The 10,315-nt window shown below is 43.1% G+C and overlaps 1 non-coding gene across 1 annotated transcript; it reads left to right on the top strand.

Annotated features, from left to right (window-relative positions):
* The first annotated feature begins 7,492 nt into the window (after positions 1 to 7,492).
* On the top strand, positions 7,493 to 7,599 carry LOC132536114 (U6 spliceosomal RNA). Its single transcript, XR_009547787.1, has one exon. It is a non-coding gene; the product is annotated as a U6 spliceosomal RNA (small nuclear RNA).
* Positions 7,600 to 10,315: the final 2,716 nt, after the last annotated feature.

The following is a 10,315-nucleotide window of genomic DNA, read 5'->3' as shown; positions in this document are numbered from 1 at the left end:
GTAAACTTTTATTACAAATTCAAAATGAGGTTCTTAAAAATCTCAACTTGACCAGATATGAAACAATTTAAAAACCTTTAAAGGTGTATTGAGAAAAACCAGGCCTTTTTTTTAAAAAAAAACATGTTTGACATTACCAAAAAGAGACATCTTTAGGTAAAAATAATAAAACCCCCTTGCTGCATAGATAATGCAGATAGTTCTGGTTATCTGGTCAAGGGGCAAAAAGCAAGCACTTAAGGTCTTCAGCTCATTCCTGTTGTTGAAACCATATCTGCTCCTTACATTGACCATTTTACTGTTCCCATAACCTTCATTGCCTTGATCTTCTTGTCTCTGCCAGCAGGCGCCACCGATATGAGGCTGCCTGGGCAGCCGCTCCCTGTGCCACTACCCGTGGCACCAGGCTTGGTGTCGGTGGTGCTGAGGGCGGGGGCGGACTGCGGCTGCTGGGTCTAGACCACTCTGCTCATGGTTGCCATGATGGTGACTGGGGCCAGCTGCTGCAGCTGCAGCTCCTCCCAGGGTGTGATGGTAACTAGGAGGCGGTGGCGCTGGGGCTGCTCAGGGCTCTCTGGGGTCCGCTCTCAGCTTGTCATTTTTAAACCAGGTTCTAGTAGGAATGAACATGTCTGGCTCCACTCAGAAACATTTCTTTTTAATATTTACTATGGTTTTCAATTTCCCATCCTTTCCCATCCAAGTTCAGCTCATTAGCAAATCTTAGCAAAGATCTTGTTTAATATTTTGGCATCTATGTTCATCAGAGATATTGGTCTGTAGTTTTCCTTTTTTGTTCTGTCCCTATCAGCTTTTGGTATCAGGGTGATGTTGGCTTCATAGAAGGTGGAAGGGACTATACCTGTTTCTTCAATCTTATGGAAAAGCTTAAGAAGTATGGGTACTAACTGTTTCCTGAAAGTTTTAAGGAGAATGTTGTTTAGTTTCCAACTTCTGTGACTTTTAATAATCTTCTGTTTGTTGTTAAATGTTAGTTTTACTCCACTGTGGTCTGAAAGATACATGGCATGATTTTGATGCTCTTGAATTTATTGATGCTGTCTTTGTGGCCTAATATGTGGTCTATCCTTGAGTATGTATTATGTGGATTTGAAAAGAAGGTGTATGCCAGTTTTTTGGGGTGAAGGACTCTGAAAATGTCCAAGAGGTCTAGTCTGTCTATCTCTTCATTCAATTCTCTTGTATCTTTGTTGGTTCACTGCTTTGTTGATCTAAGTGTGAGAGTGGGGTATTGAAGTCTCCCACTATTACGGTATTATTATTGATGTATTATTGAAATTCTTTCAGTAAGCGCTTGACATATTTAGATGGCCCCTCACTGGGTGCATAGATGTTAATAATTGTTATGTCTTCTTGGCTGATTGATCCTCTAATCATTATGTAATGTCCTTGCCTATCTTTTCTTACTTTTTTTAACCTAAAATCTATAGTGTCTGAGATGAGAATGGCTGTTCCTGCCCTTTTTTGCGGTCCGTTAGCCTGTATGATAGTTTTCCATCCTTTCACTTTAAGTCTGTGTTTATCTTGTTGTGACAGATGCGATTCTTGCAAGCAGCATATGGTTGGGTTATGCTTTCTGATCCATCCCCCCACTCTGTGCCTTTTGATGGGTGAGTTTAAACCATTGACATTTATTGATATTATGGATTTAATGTATTGTAGTGCCAATGTTCAAATAAAAATTTTTGTTTGCTCTGATATATTGCAAGTATTTATAGTGATGTTCTTGTTTATAAGAGGTCTTTTAGAACCTCTTTCAGGGCCGGCTTGGTGATGGTTGCCTCCTTTAACTGTTGTTTGTCTAAGAAGGTTTTGATCCCTCCATCTAGTTTGAATGAAAGTCTAGCAGGATATATTATCCTTGGTTGAAACCCTTTTCATTCAGGGCTCGATAGATATCTTGCCATTCTCTTCTGGCTTTTAGAGTTTGATTGGAGAAGTCTGCAGATAATCTTATGGCATTTCCCCTGTATGTGACTTTTTGTTTCTCTCTTGCAGCCTTTAGGATCCTTTGTTTATCCTTACTTATTCTCATAGTGACTATGATGTGTCTTAGTGTCTTCAGGTCTGGGTTGTATCTGTTTGGAACTCTCTGGGCCTCTTGAATCTCGATGTCCTTTCTGTTATTCAGGTCTGGGAAGTTTTCTTCTATTATTTCCTATAGAATGTTTGCTTCCCCTTCCTCTCTTTCTTCCTCTGGCAGGCCAATTAAATGAATATTACTTCTTTTGAGATCATCCCATATGTCTCCGTTGTTGTTTCCAGTGTCTCTCAGTCTCTTTTTGAGCTATTTCACCTCTTTCTTAGTTTTCTCTAACTTATCCTCTGTCTGACTAATTCTGTTTTCTGCTTCTGTTAGTCTGCTTTCCCTTGCCTCAGCTTCTTTCTTCATTAGAGCTATTTGAGGTTTCAGTTCTCTAATTTCCTCAAGATAATCAGTATTTTCCTTGGGGGTCTCAACTTGTTTTCCTAATAGTGCCATTCCTTTCCTCCAAAGTTGTTTTCATTTCTGTCATTAATAAGTTTATTATTGCTTGTATCCTTTTCTTATCTATGGTTACTTCTGGTTGATTTGTAGTTTCTTCTGGGCTCTTGTCTTCATTCATTGGAGTAGCAGTTTTATTTGTTTTTGATCTACCCATTTTTAATGTGTTTCTTTTTTATGCTCTGTTATTCCTCTTTTGTTGTGTCTTCAGTACAATTAACACTGTACTAAATACCTTTATGACAGTTGCACTCACCAACTTCAGGAATTACAATAGCAACTGTAGCAAGTATTGAAGCAGTTTACTCACTACCAGTTAGCCAAACAATATCTCTAGTCTGTGAAAAAATAGTAACCAAATCCCAGTGAAGAAGAAAGAGTAAAAAAAAAGGGATAGCAAGAATAGACAGTTATGCAAATCTACTATCCACTGTATATTCTAGGGGTAACAAGAGGGGAAAGGGAACTAGAGCAGAGATAGACACATAGAGAGTCCACTCTGAGTCAGAATTCTTCCCCCAAATAATTCACAAATTCATAAAGGCAAAGAAGAAGGAAGGAAGAAGTGTCTGACAAGATAAAAAAGAAACGAGAGAGAAAAGATAAAAAAGAGCTGTAATTAAAGAGCAGTGAAAGGAAAGTTTTTTTTATTACTTTATTTTTAATTTAATTTTTTTAATTAGCTAGGAGGAGGAAGGCGAGAGTCTGTAGAGGAGGTAGGAGTAATGAGACAAGTTCCTCCCACAATAGATAAGATGCCCACTACCCTAGAAATGAAAGATACCCTAAGAGTTAATTCTGATCAACCTAAAGGGGGGGAAGATATATGCCTGTACATAATATTAATAATAAAATAGAGCAGGGTAAAAAAACACCCTGTCCCAGATTACCTCAAACCTCGTGAGCAGAGGTAGCTGATTGTTAAGATAGAAGAAGAAAAAAAAATAAAAAAAACCTTAGGACTAGACAAGGATAGCTGGGATAGACAATTATTACAAATCTATTATCCACTGTATATTCTAGGGGTAGCTAAAAGAGGAAGGGAAGTTGATCAGAGATAGTGAGAGTCCACTCTGAGTCAGATTCCATCCCAAAAATAATTCCCAAACGTGTATCAGTGAATTCAGTGAAAGCACACTGTTTGGTGATGTGGGGGATGGGGCCTGTGGCTTTGGAAGCCACAAAAAAAAGAGAGAGAGAGAGAAAAGAAAAAGACAAGAAAAAGAACAGTAATAAAAGAGCAGTTAAAGGAAATAGTTTTTTATTTGTTTATTTTTTATTATTTAATTAGCTATGCGGGGGGGGGTGGCTACTTAGAAAGAAAAAAGGCCAGAGGTTTCAGAAGGGAATAGACTTAGAATGAATGGTACTTCCTGGTGGGACAGGAATCTTGGTAAAGAAAGAAGCTCAGCAGAGGAGCCTGCTAGGAGGTGGTCCCCTGGGATTGGTTATGGGGGGGTTGAGGGGGAGGAGGTTCGCTTTGGGAATAATAATTTAAAAGAAAAAAATTTTTTTCCTTTTTTTCTACTCTATGTTTAACCCAAATTAAGTTATAGTCACCTCCTTGGTGTTACCGCTAGGACCCCTTATTGACTGGCGTACTGAAGGCAGAAAATCCTACCATTTCCAGACAATGTGGTCAGAGCTCAAGCCACTAGCAGCTTCTCAGTCCACCATGTTCCCGGAACCCCGCTATTCTTTTTTAAAGTTTTATTTATAAAATGGAAACATTGACAAGGTCATAGGATAAGAGGGGTACAATTCCCACCACCAGAACTCTGCATGCCATCCCCTCCTGAAAGCTTTCTTATTCTTTATCCCTCTGGGTGTATGGACTTAGGGACATTATGGTGTGCAGAATGTAGAAGGTCTGGCTTCTGTAACTGCTTCCATGCTGAACATGGGTGTTTACAGGTGGATCCATACTCTCAGCCTGTCTTTCTCTTTCCCTAGTGGGGCAGAGTTCTGGGAAAGTGTGGCTCCAGGACACATTGGTGGAGTCGTCTGACCAGGGAAGTCCGGTAGGCATCTTGGTAGCATCTGAAACCTGGTGGCTGAAAAAAGAGTTAATATATAAAGCCAAACAAATTGTTGACCCATCATGAACCTAAAGGCTGGAATAATGCAGATGAAGATTTGGGGTCTCCATTTTGAAGATAGCTAGTAGGCCTATTTTAGTTGTATTCCAAAGGGATATATATTCCAATGGGATATTATATTCCAAAGGGATATATATTCCAAAGGGATATTATATTCCAAGGGATATATATTCCAAAGGGACATTATATTCCTACTGCTTTGTCCTCCTCTCACGCAGTATCATCCTACAGGTAGCAGGGATGGGTCTGGGCAAAGCCCTATTTCTTTTTCTGGCTCTGAGATTTTGAACTTTACATCCTGTCTCTAGATTTTATTCAAAATTAAGTCTGTCTCTAAACCCTAACACCATCACACACAAAATGAGTTGAGTTAGATTCTTAAAATTTATTTTGGATTTGAGTCCCCACCACACCTGCAGAGGAAAAGATTTCTGAATGGTGAAGCAGTGCTGCAGGTTTCTCTCTCTCTCTCTTTCTCTCTCTCTCTCTTCTCCCTCTTTACTTCCCATTTCCTTTTTGATTTCTTCTGTTACTATCCAATAAACAAAGATAATAAAAATATTTTTAGTTTTTAATTTTTAAAATATTTATTTTCCCTTTTGTTACCCTTGTTGTTTTATTGTTGGAGTTATTATTGTTCTTATTGATGTCCTTGTAGTTCGATAGGACAGAGAGAAATGGAGAGAGGAGGGGAAGACAGAGGGGGAGAGAAAGATAGGCAGTGAAGCAGGTCTGCAGGTGTCTATCTTTCTCTCCCCCTGTCTTCCATTCTTCTTCCCTTTGTCCCAGCTGCATCCACAGCAGCACCATGGAGCCCTGAGGCCCGCGCCCTGAGACCCTGTCATCCCCTGTCACATTGAGTAGCATAGCATCACATCACCCCCAGGCAGCATTGAGCGATGTGGCGTTGTGTCGCACCCATAGGCCCCAGCGCTGGGGCCTGGGCCCTGCACCCTGAGCGCCCAGCAAGAACTGTGCGGAGGCCCCGTGTGGAAGTACTGCTGGGGACTCTCCAAGGTGCTGTGCCAGACAGCAGCCAGTGGCCAGGTCCATAGTGCTGGAGCCCATCTAGTGAGATTCCTCCAATTCCAAGTAAGTGGCCCCAGGTTCCTGTGCCCTTGAAGGCTGGGTTGTTTTGCCCGCCTGGGAAGGTGCTGGGTGGGGTGAGGGGCGAAGTCGGGGTACAGCCGCAGAGGGGCCAGCGCCCCCGGACCCAGTACCCCAGCATAGGCTCACCCCTTAGAGGTGGCTGTGAACCCCCCCAAACCTCCAGCACCTAGCGGCCTTGAGAAGGGCGCTCCCCGAGATGGAGCCATGCACATCCCGGCAGGGGCACACCCAGGAGAGGTGTCCGCTAGCCCCCAGACCCCGCACCCCTGGCAGGGACAACCTGGAAGTGTGGCTGCGCGCCCCCAGATCTGCTGCTTTTGGCTTCCGTGAGTGCGAGCGTAGGGACCCCGCAGGAGAGTCTGGGCAGCAGGCCTTCCCTTTCCTTCCTGTCGGGAGAGGGGTCCTAGGTCCCTGGGCCTCACCCAGCGTGTCAGTGCTGGTGGCTCCAAGTGCCCCGAGGGTGAGGACCCACCAGCGCAGCTGGAGTCCAGGCAGTGCGCCTCCCGCCCACCCCAAACGCCCTGGCAGGAGGGGATCCCAGAACCCACCGACCTGGCTTCAGGAGCAGCCAGGCCCAGAAAACTTTCCGTGTGTCCGCCCACCTGAAATGTGCACCCGCTGTCCTTCTTGGTGTGGCCCACAACGAGGTCCTCGGGGACGGCTGTTTGGAATCCTGAACTTCGAGTTTGGTCTGGGGCAACATGGCGAGCCAAGCTCCCAAATTAGGGTGAAGGAGGCTGGGGCACGGGGTGTGGGTCCAGGTTGGGGGTCTCCTCTCACTACTAGAACTGGAGTGTTTTCTCTGCCTCTGCCTCTCTCAGAAGAGACATGAATTTCAGAGGGGTGCCCCAAGCCAGCTGGCTACAACCCTTGTTGAGCCCTGGGCCTGGGCTGTGGATTGGGTCTGGGCTGAAGGTCTGGCACTTTGCAACCTGCTGGTCCTGGAGGGCACTGCCAACACCCACCCCCAACCCCCCTCGTCCTGGTGGCCTGGGCCTGGCAGGGCTCCGTGTGTGGTGGGGGGTGGGCAGGGGTCGCCTGGGGTTCTTTTGTCTGTGGGGACAGTCCTGGGGAGACTGCAATCTGCCTACTCACACAATGGGGCAGCCAGGATGCTGGCAGGTGGGAGCTGCACTAGGAGCCCCACAGAGCCAGGCAGCAGCCGATCTTGGAGCTGGGTTAGAACCGGGCAGGAACCGCGGTTTTTTTTTTTAAAAAGGAAATTAAAAAAAGGAAAAATGTTATTTATTAATACAAAAAAGAGAAGCAGAGCATGACTATGGCACATGCAATGCTGGGGATTGAATTCAGGACTTAATTCTTACAGAGCCATTGCCCTAGCCATTCTGCAATTCTAAAGTATAAATAGGTTATTTTATTTTTGTTGTTGTTGTTGTCACCAAGGTCTCATTGTCTCCCTTTCTTTTATTCTTGTCAATTCTTTTCCACTCTTTTTTATTTTTATTTTTATTTATTTTTCCATTTTGTTGCCCTTGTTGCTTAACACAGTGTGGTGATTAATGTCGTTGTTGTTGGATAGGACAGAGAGAAATGGAGAGAAGAGGGGAAGACATAGAGGGGGAGAGAAAGACAGACACCTGCAGACCTGCTTCACCACCTGTGAAGGGACTCCCGGGCAGGTGGGGAGCCAGGGGCTAGAACCGCGATCTTTCCTCCGGTCCTTGAGCTTTGTGCCATGTGCCCTTAACCCGCTGTGCCACTGCCTGACTCCAACTGTCTCCATCTCTTAACACTTTTTAAATAAGATTATAATATAGTCCTCGCTTCCATAGTACATATACTAAAATTGGCATGATACATAAAAGATTAGCATGGCCCCTGCTCAAGGATTACACACAGATTCATGAGGCATACCATATTTTTTCAAAAAAAGGATTATAAAATATATGTACACACATATAAATAATTATAATCTTTTAAAGAGCCAGTTAATGCAACCTGGGAGGTGGTTCAGTGGCAAGAGATCTGGATTTGTATGTGTGGGATCCCAGGTCTGTCTGAACTCTGGTTCTACATATGCTGAAGCTCTTTTAAAAGATTTATTAATCAGTGAGGGAGAAAGGGAGGAGAGAGAGAGAGAGAGAGACAGAGAGAGGAAAAACACTATAGCATCAGTCTGGAACATGTGATGCTGGAGGTAGAATTCAGGACCTCATGCTTGAGTCCAAAACTCCAACCACTCTGCCAGCCTCCAGGACTGCAGATTGGCTTTTTTGAATAAAATCATGGTAATATTGTTCTCTTAACTGTAAATCTTTTAAATAATACAAAGTCTTTTTAAAATTTTTTCTCAAATAGTGTGCCTGGGGATCAATCCAACCCAGAACCTTGCACCTGCATGGGACAGCTGAGAGGCCTCCCTGCCAGTCTCCATTCTGTATCTTTTAAGAGAGGGAGACATGCAAAGCACTGCTCCTCTATGCAAGGAGTCCCGCCCATTGCCTGCCTGTGTTTTCACTTGCAGTGTGGAGGATCAGACCCCCAGCCACATGCTATGCTATGTTTTCTTTTTAAGAAACAGACAACCTGAGCCTAGATTCAGGCGGGTAACTGGACTCAACAGTAGGCCAGGCCCATTTAAAATCCAAATTCAACAAATTTAGAACCAAGGCAAAGGAAAGAACAGTCACTATAATTTTTTAAGACCTGGGTAGCTTCTTTGCATTGGTCTCTCTATATAAACATGTTATTTTCAACATCTCTGTATTGATGATTGAAGTGGGTCAAGCTTACTTAGTTCTCCTTGAGACAGACAACGTGTGTATCTACATTTGGGTCACAATACCCTGCTGTATGTTGATCTTTCAAAGTAAATGAATGTGCTGGGGTGGGATTGGGAGGCAGAACTTGGAGAAAGAATCATCCTCATCAATAGGTGTTGCTACATTCAGCCTTCATATAGGAAACACCTCAAGATATCAGTATCAGAGCAACCATTTACAAGTGTTTTTTCAAGATTTATTTTACTTTACTTGTTTATTGAATAAAGACAGAGAAACTGAGATCGTAGGGGGAGGTAGAAAGACACCAACAGCACTGCTTAACCGCCTGTGAAGCTTCCTTCTTTACAGGTGAGTCAACAGTTATTACATCTTAAGCTAGGTATCATTTCTTCCTTTCTTTCTCTCTTTTTCTTTTTAATTTCTTTATTGGGGAATTAATGTTTTACATTCCACATTAAATACAATAGTTTGTATTTGCAGAACAATTTCCAGTTTTCCATATAGCAATCTATGTATCATTTCTTTCTTTTTTTTGTTGTTATTGGATAGCGACAAAGAGAAATTGAGAGAGAAGGGGGAGATAGAGAGGAACAGAGACAGAGAGATACCTGCAGACCTGCTTTACTACCTGTGAAGTGACTCCACTGCAGGTGGGGAGCAGGGGGCTTGAACCAGGATCCTAAACGGTCCTTGCTCTTTGTGCCATGTGGGCTTAGCCCACTGTGCTACCTTCTGGCTCCCTTAGGTATCATTTCTAAAGCCTGTTAAATCTAAACTGTTCTTAACCTTTTGTAGTAATTTCCTGATTCATGTTTGATTGTCTTAAATATCTTGGTTCTGTTTTAGTTTGCCTTGTGGGAACTCCCATCTGTCTTTGGTCTTGGTAATTTTCCAGGGCTTGTAGTTGAATGCCAGCAAGGACGCTCCCAGATAAAAAAACAAAGAAATCGCTCTGCATGTGCTTCGAGATAGGCTTTACCAGAAGATTATAGAGAAAGACGTGTCGACAGCAAAATACCAGAAGAATGCAGGTAAATAAAAGAAATAATAAATAAAAATAAAAGAAATAAAATAAAAGAAAATAAAGAAAAGAAAAAAAAAGAAAGGCGGGGTTCAGGTGGTAGTGCAGGAGGTTGAGTGCAGGTGATGCAAATCACAAGGATTGGTGCAAGGAACCTGGGTTGAGTTCCTGGATCCCCACCTGCAGGTTGTCTCTTCATAAGTGGTGAATCAGGTTTGCAGATGTCTTATCTTTCTCTCACCCTCTATCTTCCCCTCCTCTCTCGATTTCTGTCTGTCCTATCCACAATGACATCAATAACAATAATAATCACCATAATAATGATAAAACAACAAGTGCAACAAAATGGAAAGGAAAAAAATGATTTATTTATTAATGAGAAGGTGTGAGGGAAGAACTAGAGTGTCACTGTGACCTATGGAATGCCAGAGATTAAACTCAGAACTTCATGCTTGAGAGTCCAATGTCTTATTCACTGCACCACCTGTCAGGACACTGCAGATAAGATTTATTTAGTAGAATCACTTAACAACTGTTCGAAGAGTCATTCTGCACATGCCTTACATATGGGAGTCCCTCGGATTGATTCCTGGCACCACTGAACAGTAACACAGACACCACTGAACAGTAACACAGACACAGCCAAGTTCAGTGGATGGTAGATCTATGCTTAGGTCTCTATCTCAAAATCATAAGCATTGAACTGAGAAGTAGCTTATTGGTAAATTGCATACTGCACATGCATAAGGCCCCAAGATTGATCCCCAGCATACAGAAGTTCTGAGTGGTGCTCTATCCATAAAAATAAATAAACGAAGGGGTCCAGAGCTTGCTC

Source organism: Erinaceus europaeus, assembly GCF_950295315.1.
Source record: "Erinaceus europaeus chromosome 6 unlocalized genomic scaffold, mEriEur2.1 SUPER_6_unloc_1, whole genome shotgun sequence".
NCBI lineage: Eukaryota > Metazoa > Chordata > Mammalia > Eulipotyphla > Erinaceidae > Erinaceus > Erinaceus europaeus.
The sequence above is the reverse complement of the archived record's forward strand: the minus strand, read 5'-3'. Positions and strand labels throughout refer to the sequence as shown.